Source organism: Saccopteryx bilineata, chromosome 9 (genome assembly GCF_036850765.1).
Source record: "Saccopteryx bilineata isolate mSacBil1 chromosome 9, mSacBil1_pri_phased_curated, whole genome shotgun sequence".
Classification (NCBI taxonomy): domain Eukaryota; kingdom Metazoa; phylum Chordata; class Mammalia; order Chiroptera; family Emballonuridae; genus Saccopteryx; species Saccopteryx bilineata.
The window spans coordinates 85,785,885-85,810,670 of NC_089498.1; the positions used below are offsets into that span (position 1 = coordinate 85,785,885).

Below are 24,786 nucleotides of genomic sequence, written 5' to 3' on the forward strand. Positions count from 1 at the left end.
CAGTGAACAACTAAGGTGTCGCAATGAAAAACTAATGATTGATGCTTCTCATCTCACTTCATTAATGTCTGTCTGTCTCTATCTATCCCTCTCTCTGACTCTCGCTCTGTCTCTGTAAAAAAAAAAAAAGAGTACATATGTTTTAGGTGAACGTTTCTATAGCACTGAATTATTGATTATGTTGTATACCCATCACCCAAAGTCAAATCATTTCTGTCACCTTATATTTGTCCCTCTTTATACCCTTTCCCTATTGCCTCCCCCTTCCCAATTCACTCAAGTACCCTCCCCCCTTATTTTGATATACACTTCTGTAGTTACTTGAAAATATTTCTGATTGCTGACTTTGCATTTATTTTTAGTAAGTACAATATCTGGTCTCCCTCACAGAGATTTCTATTGACTTTTTTGCTTTATTTTCTTTTCATTGGCCATACATCTTGTGTGGGGGTGGGGTGGGGTGCATAACTATTTGTTCAAAACTGAACATTATAAATAACATAAGGTGGAAACTCTGGAAGTCAAATTCACCTTACACCTTCAAAAGTCTTTCTGTTACTGTTTCTCATTTCTACTACTCAGAAAGTTATTCATAATTTTTTTTTGGTGAAACAATTAATACACCATAAATCCATGATTAAATCCCCCCTCTTTCCCACAAATTATTCCTTGGGATAACTAACATCACCTAAGTCTGGTATTCCATGGAATCTCTATATTTTCCAAAGCTTCAGAGTTAACTGGTCTGCTGTAATTTCTATGTGACCAAAATAAATTCGTTGGCCTAAACATTTTCTCAATTAGTAGGTGTAAGTTGATGCTTATTAAACTGAGCCCAGCAATTTTTTTTTTGGTTTAATAAAAACCAAATATGTTCACTTTCTTATTCTGTTTACTCCCTAAAGGCTAAAGCTTTTGTGACTGAATGCAATGCTTAATAAGCAGAAGAAAGAATATTAATTACAGGCACTGCCACATTCCTAAGAGCTAGACTTGGCTGCAGACCAGATGGCTCTTGAGTAGAACCAACCAAGTTGCCCTCAAGCGTAGGCTTCCACCTGTCACAAAATGGATCTGGGCTCAGATGGACACCTTTTCAGAAAAATATCCTTTTACTGAGTAGATGAGTGGAGATGGCTAGCATCATTCTGCACTGTAACTCTTTTCCTCCATTATCTTACACTCTTGTATACTTTCTTCCTCTATGCTTATATCGCACAAGTAGAATAGCAGCTACTCATTCAAATGTGTCATTGGTGCTAGACAAAAGGAAACTAATCTTTCTTCCTCACCAAAAGCTCATATTTTTCACATCATAGAGACAAATTAATTTCTTCTCTGTGGCTGGCACTCAGAAAGAGTGAATAAAACTCATGTGCAAAAATGCAGGCAATAAAGTCTTCCCATCAATAAAACAAAGATCTCTCTTTGAGTCTTTTCTGGAGTAATTGGATCTGCAGTACTAGAGATCTTCAAACAAATGTTTGATGATAATTTACTGTCACAAGGGAGGGGTTTCGTGCATATGTGTGCACACATGTGTGTGTGTTTCAAAATTAATCCCTTTATTAAAAGCCTTTTAAAATGCTTAGAATTGTATTCATTTGGACTATATTCCTTATTCAATACTTGCCTTTCAATCTCATCTCTCCTAATTCTTCTCATACTTAAAATAATACATTAAAGTCTCCTTAACTCAAAAAGAAGCTCCTACTTTCCTTCAGAGTTTCTCTCTGAAATCTCATTGGTATCTTTTCCTTTGCCAAACAATTAATATTGGTTATGTGTTCTTAAAAGCAGGTTACATCCCACTGCCCATAAAGTCTGTCCAGTGTCCTCACAACTTTAATGCAACTTCTGAAACAGATGTATGAATTTTCAGGGTTATATGAGGTTATGGATAAGGTACAGCCTCCTGACATATCAATTTTACTCAATACTAAGATATTCAAAACACTTTATTATTAATTTAAACACACATCATTGAGTACAATGCAAAAGGCTTATTCACTTAATATTAAAATAAGATCCTCAAAGCCCATTAGTAACCCCAAATTGCCAAAAAAAAAAACTCCCACTGGACATGTGTTGGGTCCACTGTGGAGCAGCAACCGAACCATTTTGGGGGTGAGACTATGGAATTTACAGTGAGGTCTGAAAGTGCTGGAGAAGTCTGGGCCCCAAGGACTCTCCAAACTAATTAAATGAAGCTTCCCTCCATGGCAAAAACCTATGCTGATGAGAAACTGGAGAGAGAAAACTCACATTTATCAGAGCAGCTACAGTAGAAGCAAAGGAAATGGTTGAAAAGGAAAAGGGAACTGAAGCTGCATTATCAGAAAATGTGAGGGGAGATATGTATATATATATATGTATATATTGTATATATATTATAACTTTTCAAAAATGACAGGAGAGGGAGCTTTAGGCCCATAATGCTAGAAAAATCTGTTCTGACCCATCTGCCATCCTCAGAAGTACAGGGAGATACCAAAGAAGGGAGAGGAGGAGGCCAATGAGATTTCAGAGGAGGCAGAAGGACAGGGAGCAGAGGATGAGACACAGACCAGGGCTCCCTCCTCTCCTTGCTGCCACAGGAGGGTCACTTCCCATGGCTCTCTCATATATATGAGAATCTCCCAGGCACACAAGGCCACTTCCTTCAGTTCACTCTACTCAGTGGCAACAACAGCTTCTAAAATTTCAATGAACTTAAACATGCCTGTATTCTAAATGTGCCACTCTGTCTGTGACCTGGTCCACACATAAATAGCCAGCAGCCGTTTTGGTGCCTCACTGGCATCTTAGGTAGACTGTGTAAGCACGAACTATCTACTTTGTGCTTAAATCGACAAATCATCTGAAATTCTGTAACTTGGGAAACTGTGTCTCTTTTCTCTGACATTATCAGACTCCAAACTCCAAAGCCTCTCTCCCAACTCTCTTCCTCTCAGCCTGCCTTTTCATCAAATGTCTTCTTCTGCTCATTTCCATTCCAAAGTATGTCTCAAATGTGTTCCCTCCTTGGCCTCCCCACCAGCTTTGCTCACATCCCATTGCCATCTGTAAAATGGGCTCTTGCCAGGGGTGGGATTCAGCTGGTTCTCACTGGTTTGGCAGAACTGATACCAAATTTTTTTACTTGTAATCAATTTCTCAATTTTTTGGAGCCAGATTACTAGAATATTAAAGAAGTACTAGTTCTATGGAAAGCAGCTGAAGGACAATTGCTTGTATTTAATGACATTTTTACCAAAATTTTACCAAATTAATATTAATGATTATTGAGATTTTGTGGAAAACATTTTTAAAAATTCCCAGAACTATGCAATTCCTGAAAGTGTTCAAAGAGCTAAAAATATTGTCAGAATGATTGCTGTAAATTCTGCAGAAGGGGAAAGGGGCTTTTCAGAGATGAACATAATACATTCAGAGAAGGGAAGTCACTTGTTTCTAATACGTCTAACACAATGACTATGAGTCTAATCGGCCTACTTCTAAAGGAATGGGATCCTACCCCTACAGTTAAAAATAGTGTAGAATAAATCACATAGCCTGACCTGTGGTGGTGTAGTGGCTAAAGAGTTGACCTGGAAAGCTGAGATCGCATGTTCAAAACCCCAGGTTTGCTCGGTCAAGGCACATGTGAGAGTTGATGTTTCCGGCTCCCCCTGCCTCTTCCTTCTCTCTCTCTCTCTTCCTATTTCTCTCCCTCTCTCTCTCTCAAAAAAAAAAAAATGAATAAAAAAAAAGAAGCACATAGCCAATGACACTCAGATAAAAGCAAAGAAAATTGCCAGTGAGGACACTAATCAAGAAACAATATGGAAATATCTTAACAGTTTTATTGGTTTTTGTCAAGTATTATTTAATATTTTTATTAATATTTTAAAAATCTTATAACAGAATCTAGTTTTGTGTACCTCTTATTATTCTTATTTAAGTATTAAATGCATGAAATAATAAAATACCTTTTGGTATATTGTTTTTATACTTAAAACAATCATTAGGGCAGAGAACTGGTTTTTAAATTATTTGAATCCCACCACTGGCTCTTGCAATAACTCCTCTGCCTTCTCTGACATCATTTTATCTCAGCTGTAGTCGATGTTGTAGCTGGACCACACTTACTGTGCTGGGAGTTGTGCTCCAGGAGGACAAGTTCATTCACATAGAAAATAATGTGAGCTGTCACTCAAGGATGTGTTTCTGCCCTGGCTTTGCCTGCTTTGAGGACAATAGATTCTCAACTTGTTTTTGTTCATGAAGGATTTAGGAGTTTTAAACAACACAAGTCAGCAAAATTGCAGTATGATAACTATTAAAATAATAATGAATGCATAAAAATATCACAAAATGTCCCTAACATTGTTCAAAGTATCACTCTCTACAAATGTGTTACAATTACTTGCCATTTAATACTTTCAGTCTACACTGATTTTCAACCAATGTACTGCAGCCGAATTTTTAAGACATGAAATACCTGAATCTTTAGTCAGGCACACTGACCTCTTTTCCTTTAGATTGACAAATAAAAAAATTACAACAGCCAACACAACAATAGCTGTGCAATGTGAATGAGTCAAAATTATGCCTTTTTTTTTTTGCCATAGTGGCAAAACTGTATATTTTGAAGTGCTGCAAAATTTTAGTAATTCATTTATGTGTGCTATGAGATGAAAAGGGTTGAAAACCGTTGTTCTACATACATGAGGCAATATCTTTGAGCACAGGCTTGAAAAAGTTACGCACCACCATTTTCCTCTTTCTCAAAACACACTGTGCCAGAAGCCACATGGGCTATTGTATCAGGCACAGTCCCCATGAAGGACTCTGAGCTAAGAAAACAGGGAGGCATTGACTGTGTTCACTGGGTGCGTCAAGATTACTCCCTACAATGCAAGTGTTCCTATACCCTAACTACAATTCAACTAGAACATAGTGTCTATGAGCATCTTTGACTTTCACTTGCCATGGTCCTGGCTCCACGGAGGTATCTGAGGACAGAGGTATGCGATACACACTCAAACTGTTGGCCCTATATGTACCAGAAAAGGAGGTTGGAATCAATTTCTCACATTAGCATAGAATTTGACCTTTGATTTCAATGCCTTTACTGACAACTAAAAAAAACTGTATTAGCAGTGATTTGAAAATCAAGGTAACACTAACACAAGTTTTCTAGGAGTATTCTGGGTTTCTATATCGTTACTTTCCCATTGGAGAAATTCTTACATTTGATTAGGATTTTTCTGAGCTTTCCTTGTGATTTTTGGTTTTACAAGTGACTAAATCCTAGATAAATTATTATCAACCTAATTATTTTTATCTACAAGCAGGAGTGGGAAGCACAGTTTATTGGTAACATCAACGTAGCTTAATATTTTAAGCCTTACCAAAATGAATATTATTAACTCATTTGGCAATTGTTGAATTCCAGTTTGGAATATGTGACTGTGCTCTGTTCTGTGAGGAAAGAGAGAATGCATGATGCATATTTAGGCCATTGCTTAGTTAACATTACCACTCTTGCTGTTGATGACAGAAATGACATAATTGACATACATATTACTAATCATCTATTTTTATGCCAAAAGATTTTGAAATTACAGATGATAAGCAACAAGGCTATAAAACGCCCCATATCAAAATTAAGAGAAAAATAAAAGGTGATCAAAATCATGAAATGCCAGCCAAAGAGGTTTTTAAATGTGATGAGGAGTGATCCAGGTTGAGTGTTAGTTTTACCTTAAAGTGACTTGAAGCCCAGAGTCCAAGTCCTCAGCTGTGATATGGCCTGGGTGGCCAATGCACAGGGCAGTTGGAAGTACAGTGAGCTGGGAAAGTTGCCTGTAGAATTGTGTGACTGGGCTTAACAAGTGCAGCAGATTTGGGGAAGCTAATGGTGGAAAACACTTGACTTAGTCTTTCTGAAAGGACAAAAGCAAATATATGAGGGTAAGTCACCAGTGTATTTATTCCCAGGAAGAAACAGTAGAATAAAATAAAATAAACACAGCAAAGATATTTTAGGACACTAAATCCTGGAATACTGGGTATGTTCTGGAATATTTCTATTACGCAGAGACTGGTGTATTTTGCTAGAACAAAGTTGTTCTTCGAAAGTGTGGCAACTGTCTGGATGTACATATTTAAGCCATTTAAATGTATCAGTATCAGTGGCATGTTTAATTTCAGAATTTGAAGAAATTTATCTTCGGTGTTAGGATCAGTATGTATTGGGAATTAGACTACGGTCATGCACAGCTTAACAATGGGAAGACATTCTGAGAAACGCATCATCAGGCAATTTCATTGTTGTGGAAACATTGTAAGAGTGCACTCACACAAACCTAGATTGATACAGCTGACGACACACCAAGCTGTATGATATCGCCTATTGCTCATAGGCTACAAGACTGTACAACATGTTACTGTATAAAAGACAGAAGATTAAATCAAATGCAAGAAACAATAATGCAATAAAGAGACACAGTAAATACAAGATGTATGAGGCTACTGTCAGCGTAACCGAGCATACTATCTTACAGCAATTTTTTTAACTAAGTAGAAACAATACACTAAAATAACAATAAATAGTATATAAACACAAAAAGCAGTAGCATAGTTCTTTATTATTATCCAGCATTATGGACTGTGCATAGTTTTATTGCTATACTTTATATGATTGGCAGTATAGTTGGTTGGTTTGCACCAGCTTCACCACAAACGCATTAGTGATGTGTTACACTATGACATCATACCAGCTACCACAGGGGTCAGGAACCTATGGCTCACAAGCCAGATGTGGCTCTTTTGATGGCTGCATCTGGCTCGGACAAATCTTTAGTAAAAAATAATAACATTAAAATATAAAACATTCTCATGTATTACAATCCATTCATTTCCTACCACTCATGTTCATGGTTGCAGGTGGCTGGAGCCAATCACAGCTGTCCTCCGGGACAACACCAAATTTTTATTGGATAATGTGTAACGTACACAGGTTGTTGTATGGCTCTCATGGAATTACATTTTAAAATATGTGGCGTTCATGGCTGTCTCAGCCAAAAAGGTTCCCAACTCCTGAGCTACCAGGTCACTAGGCAGTTGTACATTTTAACTTCATTATAATCTTATGGGACCACTGTCGTATTTGTAGTCCATGTTTGACCAAAACATCATTATGGAGCGTGTGCCTGAAGAGGACTGAAAAAAAATATAAACGTTATCCCTGAAGTGGGGATTCTATCAGTTTCCTTTGCCACACTGGCAAAGTAGTGTTAGAAAACTCTCTTTGTTTTTTTCTTTCTGTCTTCACAAAATTAACTAACATGTTCCCGATGGAACAAAGGTCGTTAGCAGAGTGCCAAGCCCTCCAACAATGAGTTACAGGCCTCGAGCTCTGTAGCGTTATAGAACTGAGGCTTAATCATCATGTCACTGGTATCCATTGAGTTCATAATTTAGACTTCGTGCAAATGGAAAATTGTAATCTTCAGCTGCCTTTTGCCACGCTCCTGGGTTCAGTTCAGACTCAAATATGACAGATACATTGCCAACAAAAGACCTGTTTACCTGGAGCAAACATGGCTTATATTTTTCAAATGCTGTTTGAAGAGTGTACAGAATTTCTAGGCAGAGCAATATTCTGGAGGATGGATGTGCTCACAAATTCCTATGGCATTGGTTCTTTTTACGTAATGTCCATATTACGTGATGGTAAGTTTAGATTATCTGTTCCATAAGACACATTCAATTTAACACTCAGTGTGATTCATCGCTACCCCATGCTTTGCTTTCTCCAGTTTTCTGGAAAATTCCCAAGTCTCTTATATGTAAGTTTTACTGATAATATTCATTAGATATAGATTTAATTTGTTTTCAAACTGCACGTTAAAATAATAATGATGTGGATTAAAGAATGGTAAAAGTCCACTAGAGGTTACCTGTTCTAACTGTGAACTTTTAAAATCAAATTCCTTTTACTCTAATTCATCATGGATATCAGATATATTTTAAAAATGTTTAATTAGGCATTAGGAAGTAGACTATAGGTCACTCAAGAAAAAGAGAGGGGAAGTCTTGGTGTGTTGCCACAAATGAGTCGTATCGCAGATAAATGTGACTGTGAATGTTGTAGAGGGGGGTGCACAGCTGCAAAAAAGAGATGTGAGGAAGGGTTTGAACATATCATACCTCGCAAATAAGCCTGGAGCTACTCTGCATGATCTAACTGCAATGAAAATAAATGTGCCGTTCAGGGTGATTAAATTGGTAAGCAGAGTTAATGGGCTAGAAAAAAAAAATAACACTAGAGATTATGACAGCTTCTCAGAATCTGGCATATTCTTTTCAGTTTAAGGTGTCTGCTCAGATATAGTGATTTCACAATGGAAATATATATCTTTCAGTTCCTGACTATGCGGAACACTAGGGTTAATGTGGAGGAGAGGGACCATCCATGAACATACATCCATCCACCAGGTTCTTTCCATTGTGATTGTGTTGACTCTCACATCAATTCTCTGAGGTAACACAAATGGTTGTTTTATGATGGAGGAAGTCATGACTTCGAGAGTGCTAGAAAACTTGTCTGAGGCTCCGTGACTCTTATGTGGGGAATTTAGGATTCAAATAGAGGTCTGCGAGAACCAAACCCCTGCCCTTTCTCTAAATCATTCTACCTCCAGTGAAGGGTACCTGGGTTGAAGGGATGCAGACACATACATCAATTTTGTTGTAGTGTGACTAGGGAGCTAGAGATCTTGATACATGGGTGTGGAGTTGGTTTGGAAGTTTGGTTTTGTTGTTGTTTTTTGAAGTGTGTATATTGTGACTAACATATTTGTAAATCGCATATCAATATTTTTGCACTTATTTGTGTGAGACTCTACATAACAGAATAGGTAGAGAAATCCAATTACAGTACGCATCTAGGAGTGAAAACAACTTCATTAATAAAAGGCATGCTTATTTCATTTTTGCTAACGGACACATTTTTGCCCAACATTAATTCAATAATCTCATTGCTATATCTTAGAAATCTTGCTATTTTTAACTAATTCTTCTGAAAGGTTCCTTTGTTTTTGAAAGGTTATGAAAGAAGTTAGGATATCTTTGATGTCATTTGAAGATTGCAGATAAAGAAAAGATGGCCTTTGGAGTTACTTTTGTGTTGAAGAAAGAGTGTGGCGTTTTGAGTGTGACACACCTATCTTCAAGCATAAATAGTTTTGAGTTGTGTGATCTTGACTAAGTCCTTTAAACTGTCCACTCATTCATTTCCTTGGCTTTAAAATGGAGAAATAATATCTTCTCAAAGGATTGTAGTGAAAATTAAAAGATCCTGGGCACAAAAACATGTAGCACATTGTTTTGAACATAGTACATGCATAGGTAATGCTAGCTACATATCACTATAATTGCTGTAATCATACCTGGGAAAATCATTTATCCTCTCCAAGCCTCAGGTCCCTCTATTTTAAAGTGCAGTTAAAATGAGAAAACAGAGGTGAAGCTTTCACCGCAACACAGAGCCTTCATAAATGGAAATGACTCTTTTCCTTTTCAATCTTTGGTTTCCAAGTACTGCCTTTTGCTACAGTTGGGATAGCAGACCGTCAAAACACACTCTGTTTCCAGAGCTCCAACATTTCAACTTGACCTTTTTCTCAAATTTTACCTTCCCTGATCAAAGTGATTACCAAGAGTAGAAACTGATCCACTTGTGATAAGGTGCCGAAGAATTGCAAAAACTAACATTAGTATTTTGGAAGGAAGAGTCAGGCCCCCTTACGCCTCCTTTCTAAAAAGAAAAAAAAAAGTAACTAATCATAGTTTAACTATAGTTCCCTGGAAGGACTGAGGCCACTACTTGCTAGACAACAAAGAACTTCCTCTTCCCCTTCAATAAGATCCTTAGGAGACAGTGTTTACATATCCTACACTGATCCTAACTCTTCCTCCTCTCCTGGAGTCCTGAGAGTGACTATACCTCTAGACAAAGGGATCAACAAGCCAACTCCCCCTTGCTTGTAAAACCTGCATTCTGTAACATTTTATATGCTTTTTAATAATCATCCCTCTTGAAATCTTTTATATGTATAAAAACTTATAAAATAAACAAGCGGGAACTAGCTTTTTCCTAATAAGCTAGCCCCAACACTTTTAGCAAGGGCATTTTCATTTGGCCACTTTCCTTATCCTAAACTAATCATTTCGCTGTGGCAACAGGGATCAGGGGTAGACACTAGAAGATTTGGGAATGTCTTTAATATGTAAAACGACATTTACAGCTATTATATTGATATGTAAAATGACATATATCTCTATTGTGTTACCTTGTAAGTCTTAACATATAAGAATGTTTTTTTTCCTTTTAATAGATCCTATAGACAAATGTTGTAAGCTTGTTAATGATTGACTATTGTTTCATGATCCCCCTCCTTTTCCCCCCAACCTGTATGTGATCAAGTGTATATAACTAGCCTCAGAGCTATATTCGATGCTGCACGATTTGGGTTAGCTATACCCTGTGTAAGTCATATGTAGCCAGCTTATTAATAAATCTCCTCCTAAAACTTCTTCTGTATCCTGCCTTGGTGTCTCTACGTAACCTGTAGAATTAAGGTAATATACTTTATAACACACTTTAGACTGATTATATATCAGGTAGCTTCCCACTACAAGAAATGTGCTGCCCTATTGAGATAAAAGCATCCCAAGTATCCTGAACTCAACCACATAACTTTCTGTCAACATTCCTTAGAAGTCTGTTTTTATTTTTAATTTTTATTGATTTTAATTTATTGTGTTTACATAGATTCAAGTGTCCCACCAAATATATCTCCCCCCAATCCCATGTTCCCCTCAACAGCCCCCTTCCCCCTTCCCCCAGCACCCTCCCCCTTCCCTCCAGGATTTGCTTTTCTACTCTCTATAACACTGTGTTATGTACACATAATTTCACCAATCTTTTTCCCATCTCTGATCCCATCCTCTCATCCCTTTCCCTCTGCTTTCCCTCTGGTCCCTTTGATCCGTCCTCTGCCTCTATCCCGTTCCTCAGTTCACATTGTTCATTAGATTTCTCAAATGAGTGAGGTCATATGATATTTTTCTTTTTCTAACTGGCTTATTTCACTTAACATAATAGTCTCCAGGTCCATCCATGTTGTCGCAAAAGGTAAGATTTCCTTTATTTTCATGGCCATGTAGTATTCCATTGTGTATATGTACCACTGCTTTTTAATCTACTTGTCCACTGATGGACACTTGGGCTGTTTCTAGATCTTGCCTATTGTAAACAATGCTGCAATAAACATGGGGGTGCATTTCTTCTTTTCAATCGGTGATTTGGTTTTCTTAGGAAATATTCCTAAAAGTGGGATGGTTGGGTCAAAAGGCAGTTCTATTTTGAATTTGTTGAGGAATCTCCTTACTGTTCTTCACAGTGGCTGCACCAGTCTGCATTCCCACCAGCAGTGCAGGAAGATTCCCTTTTCTCCACACCTTCACCAGCACTTATGTATTGTTTTGTTAATGAGCGCCATTCTGACAGGTGTGAGGTGGTATCTCATTGTGGTTTTAATTTGCATTTAACCAATGATTAATGACATTGAACATTTTTTCAAATGCCTTTTGGCCATCTGTATGTCCTCTTTGGAGAAGTGTGTATTCAGATCTTTGACCCTTTTTTTAATTGTATTGTTTACCTTCCTTTGGTGTTGAGTTTTACAAGTTCTTTATAAATTTTGGTTATTAACCCCTAATCAGACATATTGGCGAATATGTTTTCCCTTTGTGTGGCTTGTCTTTTTATTTAGTTCATATTCTCTTTAGCTATACAAAAACTTTTTAGCTTGATACAGTTCCATTTGTTTATTCTGTCTTTTATTTCACTTGCCCGTGGAGATAAATCAACAAATATATTGCTGCGAGAGATGTCGGAGAGCTTACTGCCTATGTTTTCTTCCAAGATGATTATGGTTTCACAACTTATATTTAAGTCTTTTTATCCATTTTGAGTTTATTTTTGTGAATGGTGTAAGTTGGTGGTCTAGTTTCATATTTTTGCAAGTACCTGTCCAATTTTCCCAACACCATTTGTTAAAGAGACTGTTTTTACTTCATTGTTTGCTCTTAACTCCTTTGTCAAATATCAATTGTCCATAAAGGTGTGGGTTTCTCTCTGGGTTCTCTGTTCTGTTCCATTGATATGTATGCCTGTTCTTATGCCATTCACAAGCTGTTTTGAGTACAATGGTCTTATAGTATAACGTCATATCAGGAAGTGTGAAACCACCCACTTTTTTCTTCTTTTTCAAGATTGTTGCGGTTATTTATGTTCTTTTTTGGTTCCATATAAATTATTGGATTATTTTTTCTATATCTTTGAAGTATGCCATTGGTATTTTAATAGGAATTGCATTGAATTTATAGATTACTTTGGGTCATATAGACATTTTAATGATGTTTATTCTTTCTATCCATGAACACGGTATATGCTTCCACTTGTTTGTATCTTCCTTGATTTCTTTTATCAATGCTTTATAATTTTCCAACTACAGGTCTTTAACCTTCTTGGATAAATTTGCTCCTTGGTACTTTATTTTGGTGTTGTTGCAATAGTGAAGGAGATTGTTTTATTAATTTTTCTTTCAGACAGTAAATTGTTGATGTATAAAAATGCCAATAATTTTGGAATATTAATTTTATATCTTGCCACATTGCTGAATTCATTTATCAGGTCTAGTAGTTCTTTGACTGAGACTTTAGGGTTTTCTATGTACAGTATCATGTCATCAGCAAATAATGATAGTTTTACTTCTTTTCAAATTTGAATACCTTTTATTTCTTCTTCTTGTCTGATTGCTGTGCTTAGGACTTCCAAATTAATTTTGAATAAGAGTGGTAAAAGAGGGCACCCCTACCTTGTTCCTGATCTTAAAGGGATTGCTTTTAATTTTTGGCCTTTGACTATGGTGTTGGCTGTGGGTTTGTCATAAATGGCCTTTATCATGTTGAGATATGTTTTCTGTAATCCCACTTTGCTGAGAGTTTTGATATAAATGTGTGTTGGATTTTATCAAATATTTTTCTGCATCTATTAATAATATCATATGATTTTTCTCCTCCCTTTTGTTTATGTGATAAATCACATTGATTAATTTTCAAATATTGTACCATCCTTGTCTCCCAGAATAAATTCCACCTGATCATGATGTATGATTTTTTTCATGTATTGCTGGTTTTGTTTTGCTAATATTTTGTTGAGAATTTTAGCATCTACGTTCATCATGGATATTGGTCTATAGTTTTCTTTCTTTGTAGTGTCTTCGCCTGGTTTTGGAATCAGTATTATGCTTGCCTCATAAATGGAGCTTGGAAGTCTTCCTCCTCTTGAATTTTTTGAAATAGCTTGAAAAGGATAGGAGTTAGTTCTTCTTTGAATATTTGGTAGATTTAGCCTGTGAAGCCATCTGGCCCAGGACTTTTGTTTGTTGGGAGTTTTTAATAACTGTTTCAAACTCATTTGATCTGTTCAGGTTTTCTGATTCTTCAGATTAATTTTTGAAGGATTATATGTTTCAAGGAATTTGTCCATGTTTTTCCACTCAGACTGCATTCTCTCCCTCTTACTCTCCCAAAGGAAGAGAAGACGATCATCAATGGCAAAAGGCCGTTGCACAAGCAACACCAAGAGCCGACTTCACACTTGGGATAGAACACTGTAACTCCTCCTCATGGTTTCGGGTACTCGACATGATTGGAGAAACCTCTCTAGTAACAAACTATAGAAATGATCCCTGAAAGTATAGTCTTGAATTTGTCCATGTCATCTAGGTTGTCTAATTTATTGGCATACAGTTTTTCATCGTATTTTCTTACAATCCTTTGTATTTCTTCTCTGTCAGTTGTTACTTCTCCACTCTCATTTCTAATTTTATTCATTTGAATCCTCTCTTTTTTTTTTTCTTGCTGAATCTGGTTAAAAGTTCATCAATCTTGTTTCCATTTTCAAAGAACCAGCTCTTGGTTTCATTGATCTTCTGTATTTTTTTTCTTTGCCTCTATGTCATTTATTTCCTCTCTGATTTTTATTATTTTCTTCCTTCTACTACTTCTGGGCTTTACTTGCTGTTCTTTTTCTAGTTATCTTAGGTGCAGGATTAATTTGTTAACATGAGCTTTTTCTTCCTTCTTAAGGTATGCCTGTAATGCTATGAACTTTCCTCTCAGGACTGCTTTTGCTGTGTCCCATAAATTTTGAGTTGTTGTATGTTTATTTTCATTTGTTTCAAGGAAGTTTTTTATTTCTCCCTTGATCTCATTTTTAATCCATTCATTATTTAATAACATGCTATTTAGTCTCCAAGTGTTTGAATGTTTTTCAGTTTTTCTGTTGTACTTGATTCTTGTTTTATGCTGTTGTGATCAGAGAAGATGCTTGATATGATTTCAGTCTTCTTAAATTTATTGAGACTCATTTTTTCACCTAACATGTGGTCTATCCTAAACAATGTACCATGAACACTTGAAAAGGATGTATATTGTGCTGCTTTGGGTTGAAAGGTTCTGAAGATATCTATTAAACCCAGTTGATCTAGTGTGTCATTTAAAGCTGCTGTTTCTTTGTTAATTTTCTCTCTGGAGATTCTATCTATTGATGTTAGTGGGGTATTAAAATCCCCTACTTTTATAGTATTGCTGTTGATCTCACCCTTTTTCTTCATTAAAATCTCTTTTATATATTTAGGTGCTCCTATATTAGCTGCATATATATTATATCTTTCTGTTGTAATGCTCCTTTTATCATTATGTAGTAATCTTTTTTAGCCTTTGTTTTAAAGTTTATTTTATCAGATATTAGTATTGCTTCCCCAGCTTTTTTTTTTCTTTACTTTGGTGTGAAATGTTTTTTTTTTTCCATTTCTTTATTCTCATTCTATGTGTATCTTTTGTTTTGAGGTGGGTCTCTTGTAGACAGCATATGTATGGGTTCTGTTTTCTTATCCATGCAGCTATCCTATGTCTTTTGATTGAATGTTTAATCCATTTACATTGGTTATTATTGATATGTAGTTTTTTATTTCCATATTATTCTTTAAATGTACAATACTCTTTTTCTTAATTTTTTTTTTTTTTACTTTGCTCTTTTTAGAGCAGGCCCCTTAATGTTTCTTGCAGTACTGGTTTGGTTGTAATGAATTCCTTGAACTTTTTTTTTTTTTTTTTTTTGTCTGGGAAGCTTTTTATTTCTCCTTCAAATTTAAATGATAATCTTGCTGGATAAGGAAGTCTTGGTTGTAGGCTCTTGTTTTGCATTACTTTGAATATTTCTTGCCATTCCCTTCTGGCCTCAGATGTTTTTGTTGAAAAGTCAGATGTCATCCTTATGGGGGCTCCTCTATTAGTAATTGATGTATTTTGTCTTGAAGCTTTTCATATTTTTTCTTTATCTCTTAACTTTGGTATTTTAATTATGATGTGTCTTGATGTAGGCCTCTTTGGATTCCTCTTTACCGGGACTCTCTGTGCTTCTTGAACTTGTGTGACTTTTTCCTTCATCAATTTAGGAAAGTTTGCAGCTCTGATTTTTTTTAACAGATTGTCTATTCCTTGTTCTTTCTCTTCTCCTTCAGGAATCCCTATGATATGGATGTTATTTCTCTTCATTTTGTCACAGAGTTCTCTTATAGTTTCCTCAGACTTTTTGAGCCTCTTTTGTTTTTGCTGCTCAGTTTCTGTGTTTTTATTTATCTTGTCCTCTAAGTTGCTGATTGATCCTCTGCTTCATCCAGCCTGCTGTTGATTTTTTCTAGTGTAGTCTTCATTTCTGATATTGATTCTTTTTTATTCTGATTGATTTTTTTTTGTGAGTTCAATGTCCTTTTTGATGCTTGCTATTTATTTATTTAGGTGCTCCTTATGTCCATTTATTGTAGTTCTAAGATCGTTAAGCATTGTAACAATCATTATTTTAAACTCTGCATCTGGTAATTTGCTTACTTCCATCTCATTTAGTTCTTTTTCTGGTGATTTCTCTTGTTGATTCATTTGTATTCTATTTCTCTGTCTTTTCATTTTTTCTATGTGCGGATTGCAAGCTTGTTGAGTTAGGCAGCTGAGGTTGGTACACGGAATGTGGCTCCTCCTCCAGGGCTTAATCCCTCAGCCTCTTCTGGTTGCTTGGATTTCAATTTTCCCTAACAACGTGAGCCACATAAAAGTCTTAATTTCTCTGCTATTTGTTTGCTGAGCCCAGCAGGGAACTTCTGTGATTAGGATGGGAGGATATTGGGCATATCTAGTTGAAACTATCCAGGCCTTTTTTTTTCCATGTGAGTCCACAGGAATGCGGTGGTTGTGACCTTTGAGAACCAGAAGGTGTGTTCTGCCCAGCTACTCTCCAGGGGTGGGGTGCATTCTACATATCAGAAAGGGGAGTTGTAGCTTAGTTCCCCCTGGAAACCTGAGTCACTGCCCCCCCCTTTACTTCCTTTTTTCTGAATGGCTTTTCACACTGAGGATCTGGAGAAGTTTCTGGAGGTGGGTCAATTGGCCTTATGCTAGGCTCATGCTGGATGGATTGAGTGGCCCTTCCCCTGCATATGGCTACCTCAGTATTGGATAATGACTCAGCACAGGTATTCTCCTCATCACTGTTTGTGTCGCTGTGCTACGATCTCTCACTCTCCTCATGCAAGACCAGTCCTCTCGGCTCTCCTCATCCCTGGAGCCCAGGTAAGTGGCTGTGAGTTAGATTTTTTCTGTTGGCCCTTTAAGGCTGCATCTACTTTTTCACAAGCTGTTTCCCATATATAGAAATCCTGCTGTTTTCCCCACTCATTGCAGTCAGGTTGTCTCTTCTAGTTTCTGGATCTCTAGGCTGGGGCTCCAGTCCTGGGGCTGAGGATCTCCACCTCTCAGGGTCTCTCTTCCTGCAGTGAGAGTCCCTCTGGACACTCAGCTGCCCCTTGCTCCTGGGAGCAGGGGAGCCCCCACCACATCCCCAAACTTTCTACCAGTCTCGGTGTAGTTTATTCTGTGCTCCTTGGTTTTCGAGTTCTGTTCTTTTAGTCTAAAGTTGGCTTTTCATGATGTTTCTTCTTAAATTAATTTTTAATCATTTGGTTCTGGGAGGTGGCAGTTTGTATGTCTGCCTACTCTGCTGCCATCTTGGAATCCCCAGAAGTCTCTGTTTTTATACAGTCAGTGGTATTCTAAATGTGATGTGCAGCCAAATCCTCTGATGACTTTGTGATAATGAAGCTTCAGTTTCTGTAGGGCGGGGTTGAGGCTGGAGGTTCTGAATTTCCAAAGTTCCAGGTGATGATAATGCTGCAAGACCACAGTTTGAGTATGGAGAGTTTTGGAGTCTTTGTAAATGCAGTGGTTCATTAATGAATCCGCATTTAGACTATTGCTTTCACTAGCTGGTATTATCAGACATTCTTCTTTCTTAATTTATTTTTCAAACACAGTTTACATTCAATATCCTTCTGCAGTTTTGACAATATGGGTTCCCAAGTTTCTGATGTATAGCAAAGTGGCCAGAAGACCATGTACTCTACTGAGTAGTCCCCTCACTGCTCCAAGCACCTACCTGGCCCCATACCCACTTATCTCATCATTATTGACTATATTCCTTATGCTGCAATTTGCATCTCTGGCTATTCTGCAATTATCAATTTGTATTACTTAATCCCTTTGCCTTTTTCACCCAGCCTCCCTACTCTCCTCCCCATGGACATCTGTTATCAAAGGGTCATTCTTTTTAAGTCATATTCTTCATTCTGAGTTCTATGGCCCTCTTTCAACATCTTTTCCTTTAAATGTGAAGGCAATTGAAGTAAAAATGCTAACTGCTCCTCCACTAAGTCTTTTACTCTTGCCTCTACAAGTCTTTGCTCCATTTCTGTTTTTGCTTTTCTTTTCTGTACACTTCCTTGTTCTCAGCTTTGTAAATTCCTTCGCCTTTCAGATCAAGATCCAGTCACTCCTCTGTGAACATTCCCTGGCTCATTCCCTCTCAAACAGCACATTCTTTTCTTCACTGTGCCCAAGGCACACTGCACACACATAGATTTAGCAATTATTTTACTTTTTTGCAATTTCCCCCTCTAGTTTATATTCTTGGTAAAAAGGAGCGCCGTGAAAAAATTCCAGGTTCCATTCCCAACATCTGATGCTGCCTTGGCTGGCACTAGACACAGAATTGAAGAGGCTGAAGGTATATTTAGAGCAAAAAGAGTTTGTTTGGGGCAAACAGGCCTGGGTTTGACTTCTTACTCCCCCTCCAACCAATGTAAAGTTAAACAAGTAGCTGCACTTTTCTTGACCTCAGTTTCTTCATCTATAAAAAATGAAATATTTCACCTTACTCTATAATGCTGCTATGAGGATTATATAAAATAACATCTGTGTCACATTTAGCCAGTGTCTTAAAAATAGGTGTTAACGTTGTGTTTTATTATTACTAATAGTATTGTATTGAGAATTACCTCAAATAAAAAAAAAATTAAAATACAAATCTTCCCTTTCCATTTTAGAATGCATGAGTGATGGTTATATTTATTTTATTATGGCCTTATAGAATTTTTTTTAAGATGCATTCTCATAGAATAAGGATTATCTAAATATATAAACAATGAAATAGAAAAATGTATGTTATTAGGCCCTTGGAATGTTTTAGAAGTAGAGCATGAGAAAACTTCCTTTGAGTGACACTTCCTACATTTAAGCAATTTTATAACTGAGAGTACTTGACATTCCCAAGGTCAATCATTTACTAGTATACTTAATTTGCAAATTGTGATATATCATCTGCTGTGTCTGAGGTTTGTTTTCATTGCTATTTTTATGTTCAAATCCTTTCTGATCCATCTGGCTAAGAATTTACCTGAGCTGTTTCTTCACTCCTTATGTCTCTCTCTTTACAACAGAGATAAATGGATTAAACACATGAAATAATTGAAGCACATCAAGTGAAGAAAACAGTGTTGCTTGAATTGATTGCAATTTGAATTCATGATGACTTCTTTCCCAGGGGTGGGAAAAGAAATCATATGTAAAAATACCCAGGAAATCTCTCAAAGTAACTAATGGTATTTTTATCTTAAGCACAGCAAAGATTCTTGAATAGTTTTCTGTTTCTCAAAATACTTTGCAAATAAATTATAATTAACTGGAATACTGTGTTGTAATGAATCTTCCACTGATTTCCAGTAAGTTTACAGGTAAATTTCAGGTTTTATTTTCAGCATTTTACACAACACTTGAAGGGGAGAGGACTCTATAGGCAGAGAAAGTGTTCTTCTGCTATTGCAGGTCATAAAGCAAGAACTAAGAACTTAAAGGAGAAAACTGTTCAAGTCCTGCATAGATGCTCTGCCACACATGTGGCTTCTCCAGAGTCTACAAATAGACATTGATTGGCTGAATTGAAGGATATGTGAATATCCAGCTGTGCCAGGCAATGCCACAGCTTTTACCAAAAAAAAAATCACAGCAGTTGATGTGTTGATTTTATTGTATCTTTAACAATAGGTTGTATTTTGGACTTTTAAATTTTGCTGCATTGACATACGTAAGTGTATCTTGAGTTAAATTTAATTTGTATTTCCCACGCCATATTTTCTTATGTGTTATGGCCATCTGGATTTCCCCATTTTATTTATTTATTTTATTTTATTTATTTTATTTTTTACAGAGACAGAGAGAGAGTCAGAGAGAGGGATAGATAGGGGCAGACAGACAGGAATGGAGAGAGATGAGAAGCATCAATTATCAGTTTTTTTTGGACACCTTAGTTGTTCATTGATTGCTTTCTCATATGTGCCTTAATCACGGGCCTTCAGCAGACCGAGTAACCCCTTGCTCGAGCCAACGACCTTGGGCCCAAGCTGGTGAGCTTTTTGCTTAAGCCAAATGAGCCCACGCTCAAGTTGGCGACCTCAGGGTCTCGAACCTGAGTCCTCCGCATCCCAGTCTGATGCTCTATCCACTATGCCACCGCCTGGTCAGGCCTGTTTTTTATTGTTTGAGTGCTGTTTTTCCTTATTGATTAATAGCACTTCTTTTTATATTCAAATATTTATTGTGTATATATTTGTGTTTGTGTGTGTGTGTCTGTGTATGTTGTGTATGTGCATGTTGGGAATAGCTTTCCAATCTATGATTGCTACTTTCACTTGGTTTATGATGAAAGAAATTTAATTATGGATTAACTTATATTTTCATTTTTTTCCTTTAGTTTGTGCTTTTTGTGACTGGTATAAGAAATCTATTTCTACCATGAATTTCTGAAAATATACTTTGATATTACCTTCAAAAATTTAAAATTTTTGCCTTTTACATTTAGATCTTTAATTCACCTTGAATTGAATCTTCATATTGTAGATCCTTATTGTATGAATCAAACCCAATTAGGAGACAGAAAGCTCATTAGTTTTTAAAAAATATTTATTATAAAGAATTGTTAACTATATATAAAGTATATAACACATGTAATTATGTAATGAGAAAGACAAAACAAAAGGAAAAGAATCTTGAATTATCACAGAGGTAGCAACTACAGGAAGCAGCTATCCTATGTATATTTTGTTGTATTTGGGGGGACACAAAGGGAAGATTGGCATTTTTAGTATTTGTTAGTTTAGAACAGGAGTAGTCAACCTTTTAATAACTACCACCCACTTTTGTATCTCTGTTAGTAGTAAAATTTTCTAACCTCCCACCGGTTCCACAGTAATGGAATAAAGTAGGGAAGTAACTTTACAAAATTTATAAAGCAGAGTTACAGCAAGTTAAAGCATATAATAATAATTATTTACCAAGTACTTTATGTCGGATTTTGCTAAGTTTGGTAGAATAAATCTTTATAAAACAACTTACTATAGTTAAATCTATCTTTTTATTTATACTTTGGTTGCTCCACTACTACCCACCATGAAAGCTGGAATGACCACTAGTGGGTGGTAGGGACCAGGTTGACTACCACTGGTTTAGAAAAAGTGATGCATGTGTTTCTGAGGAGGTGACACTGCTTGTTGGTTCTGATGTCTCTGAGCTCAGAGGTGGGACTGGGCAGCTGGAGCTATGTCTTAGGAGAATACCTTGAAGTTCTGCAAGGGTTAGAAAACTCTAGTGATATCTAAAATGCAGTCAAGATTCATTAGCACTGTGGATTAAATAACTAGAAACTGTGGGACAGAACACAGGAGTTCTGATGGTGACTCATGTCCCATGATGTGCAAGCCGAGATAGCAAGCATGAGAAAGCCCAGTAACGGGAGCACTTGGGGGAAGCTGGTAGTAGAAGGAATCACTTCTATCTGCACTGGTTGTGGGAAAGAGATTAGCCTGTCCTAGGAATGGACTGAAGGAAAATGTGTTTGGAGGGTGGTGAGTGAGAAGCAGATTGGCTTGAAGGAGATTTTCCGTTGATGGATCATATAGGTCTTCTCAGACTGGTGTGCAATGTGTTGAAAGGTATGGTAGTATCTAGAGAATAGAAGTAGACACACCAATTAAAAAGCTAATATATTAGAACTTGTAAAAGGTGGTACCATCTTGAGCTGGTGTGGACTCCATGGAGATGCGTCTGATGAGCTTCTGACTTGGGCAAATCAGTTACAGAGGTAGCTGCATGGTCCCCACATTTCCTTCTAGACTAAAGATTCTGAATTCAGGAGACCATCTGCAAGTGGGCACAGGCTGGCTCCAAGGACTTCTGAGTTTGGATATAAATGTTTCAGTATGTTGCTGCTATTGCTATGATCTTTATTCTCAAACACCTCCTGGAATATCCAGTAAGAGTAAGGGGCAAAGGTGGCTGTAGGGAGAATGACCCTATAGTATGTAATCTTATTACTAATTTCTTTGATGATTTCTTTAAAACATTTTTTTTAAAAAATAGAACTTTATTTCATTCCATTGATAGAGCAGTATTTCTTTAGCATTACAGGGAGACTGGTTGGGTCCTGTTATGTTCTCCAGAAACCAGGTGGCATCACAGGAAATCATCAATGTGACAGGAGACTCAAGGAGATCTGAGACCCTCAAGAGGGCTCATAGCCACTTCCTTTTATAAACATGATTTACTACTATTTCCAACTACGGTGATGACAGTTGAGGCCTGGAATTATGCCAGGTTGTGTGAATATTTAGATAAGATGCCATTAGTTTTTATTTTTATGATTGGACTCTATGATGGAGTCTTAAATTAAGTTTTGCTGTTTTTTAAAATTTCATGCTGGAGACACATATTCCTGAGTTCATTGTGAAATCACATGTTGGTAGAGGGTAGACAGGGTCGTGAACAGTGAGTCAGGCTTCTTCCCAGGGTGCCCACAATGGCTATAAGAAATGCCACTAAAGAGGCTCCATCTAAATCCAAACCTAATGATCAGTAAAGATTTCTCAAAGTGCTCCTTTTAGAAAAGGTGCAAATTTTCAGGTGTTCCTTTGGAGTTGTCATGTGCCATCCATTCATAAACCCACAGTAACTAAACAGGAGGAGGAAGGGGAATAAGTTAGGAACAGCAAACAGAAACCTAGTGACAAATGATGTCAATGACAGTCTGATGGGGGTTCTGGGACCAGGGCACAAAATTGGACATTTTTTCTGTTCCTTTTTATTTACTCATAATTGTATCCGATAGAATGTGTCATAGAAAGGTTGAATGCATCAGGGAGATAACCTGTAAGGCACTATTTGCTTACCACATTTTCGATTCCTATATGGCATACAGGCTGATCATTTTATTTTTGAAGTATTTCTACTCATTTTCTACATACATTTGAAAGACTCAAGTTTCTTTTTTTTCTTCAACACTTCCCTCCTTTAATTTGATGGAATTACAGCTCTCTAGAACACTGCTGCCAAAACTCTAATTGGTTATCAGACAAAAATTTCATGGGAGGAAAGTCACCATATCAAAATGTGTTTTAACCTCTTGCTTTTCCAAATGTTTGCACTACCTTTCCAACAATGTATTTCCCTCTCATCACATTCAGCTTATAAACAAGACGTCTGTCAGAGCACATGAAACAGAAATGTTACAAAAATAAATGACATCTAATTTTTTGACTGATTTTGGTGGCACCTTGACCTGTTTATTTTCATTACACTTGAGATATAATAATTACATTCTCAATAACCTCAGTTTGAACAAATGAAGTTTCAAGCATTTGGTGAAGGGAACTGACAGTCATTTGATACAGACTGTTGTGCCTAAAGATTTGCTAACATTACTCTAACACCTCACAGCAACTGGGTGGACACATCTACTAACTGAGGCTCAGAGTCTGCCGTGCATTCAAGTGACAGAATTATATGAAGCAAAGCTAGGTTTTGAACACAAATCCAAAGGACTGCAACCTAGTGTTTTCCATCCTTGGAACTTACACTATGGTCCAAGGCCAGCAAGATCAGCATTGCCCCGAAGGTTGTTACAGATACAAACTCTGAAGGGCCACTCCATACCAAACTGCACAGAATCTTGATTTTTTTAAAACTTCCCTGATGAATCACTTGAAATACTGAGAAGTACTGATTATACAATATACCACTGAAGGATAGTGGTTTTACCCCCTCTTTTCCTATTTCTTACTTTTTTTCTTATATGATTGCAAAGACAATAATGTAGCACACTTTTAACAAATTTATGTTTTATTTCTTTACTAAACACAACTAATTTTTGTAATAAGATCCTGGGATTCCATGGTACTTATTCAAATTCTTCTTCTTTGTTTACTTAAATATGGTCTTCTCATAGACAATTCCTTTACTTCTTCATCTTCTAATATCTATTACAAATTTTTCCAGCAAATAGACTCCCTTCATTCTAAGATAAAAATGTAGCTGGTGTTTCCCTGTTTGTGTTGCAAATATAGAACATTTTTGAGTTAATGTATGAATTCTGCACAGATATGCAATTCAATTTTATGCACCTCAAGTAATTGATCATATATATATATATATACACCCTTTGAGCATGTGTATTTGTGAATATCTAGTATAAAAAAGCAAAATATTAAGTAGTTTTTGAATAAATATTTTAGAGTTTCTATTTTTATTTTAGTGCTTTCTACCTTATAAAACAGACTTCCTATTTTCACTGGAAATGACAAACTTACATCTGAATGATACAAGACCAGATATACTAGGATCATTTTTTATAAATGTCCCAGGGAAAAAAATATCCATATTGATTTAAATCAGTAAAGAAATTGACTCATTCCATTTTGCCATTAAGGCTTACTTAGTATTTTCGGTGGCCAACATGACATTAAATAATTAAATATATATTTATTTGGTGTTTGTTTCAGTTATATGATATTCTTAGGATTATTATAGATATGTATATTCTTCATAGACGATTATATAGATATATGTTTTTATTTTTTAGGTAGCCTTAGAGTAAGAAAATATTTACAATTAAACTATATTTCTTTTTTTCTTTTTCCCAAGTTGATAGGAAGGAAGATACAGAGACAGACTCCCGCATGTGCCCCGACTGGAATCACCCAGCAACCCCATCTGTGCGGATGCTCTGCCCACCTGAGGCCATGCTCACAACTGAGCTATTTTTCATGCTTGAGGCAGAGGTTCCACAGAGCCATCCTCATCACCTGGGGCCAATGCACTTGAACCAATCAAGCCATGACTGTGGGAGAGGGATGGGATAGGGAAGGGAGGAGAAACAGACGATTGTTTCTCCTGTGTGTCCTTACTGGGACTCAAACACAGGACATCCACATGCCAGGCCAACATTCT

The 24,786-nt window shown here is 36.7% G+C and overlaps 1 protein-coding gene and 1 non-coding gene across 5 annotated transcripts in view; one reads left to right on the forward strand and one right to left on the reverse strand.

The window, feature by feature from the left end:
- The window catches only part of NRG3 (neuregulin 3), a 1,278,837-nt gene that overhangs the window by 1,022,683 nt on the left and 231,368 nt on the right, over positions 1–24,786 (forward strand). The gene's annotated exons all lie outside the window — the stretch shown is intronic.
- LOC136313719 (small nucleolar RNA U3) lies at positions 13,615–13,827 on the reverse strand. The gene has a single exon (XR_010727174.1). It is a non-coding gene; the product is annotated as a small nucleolar RNA U3 (small nucleolar RNA).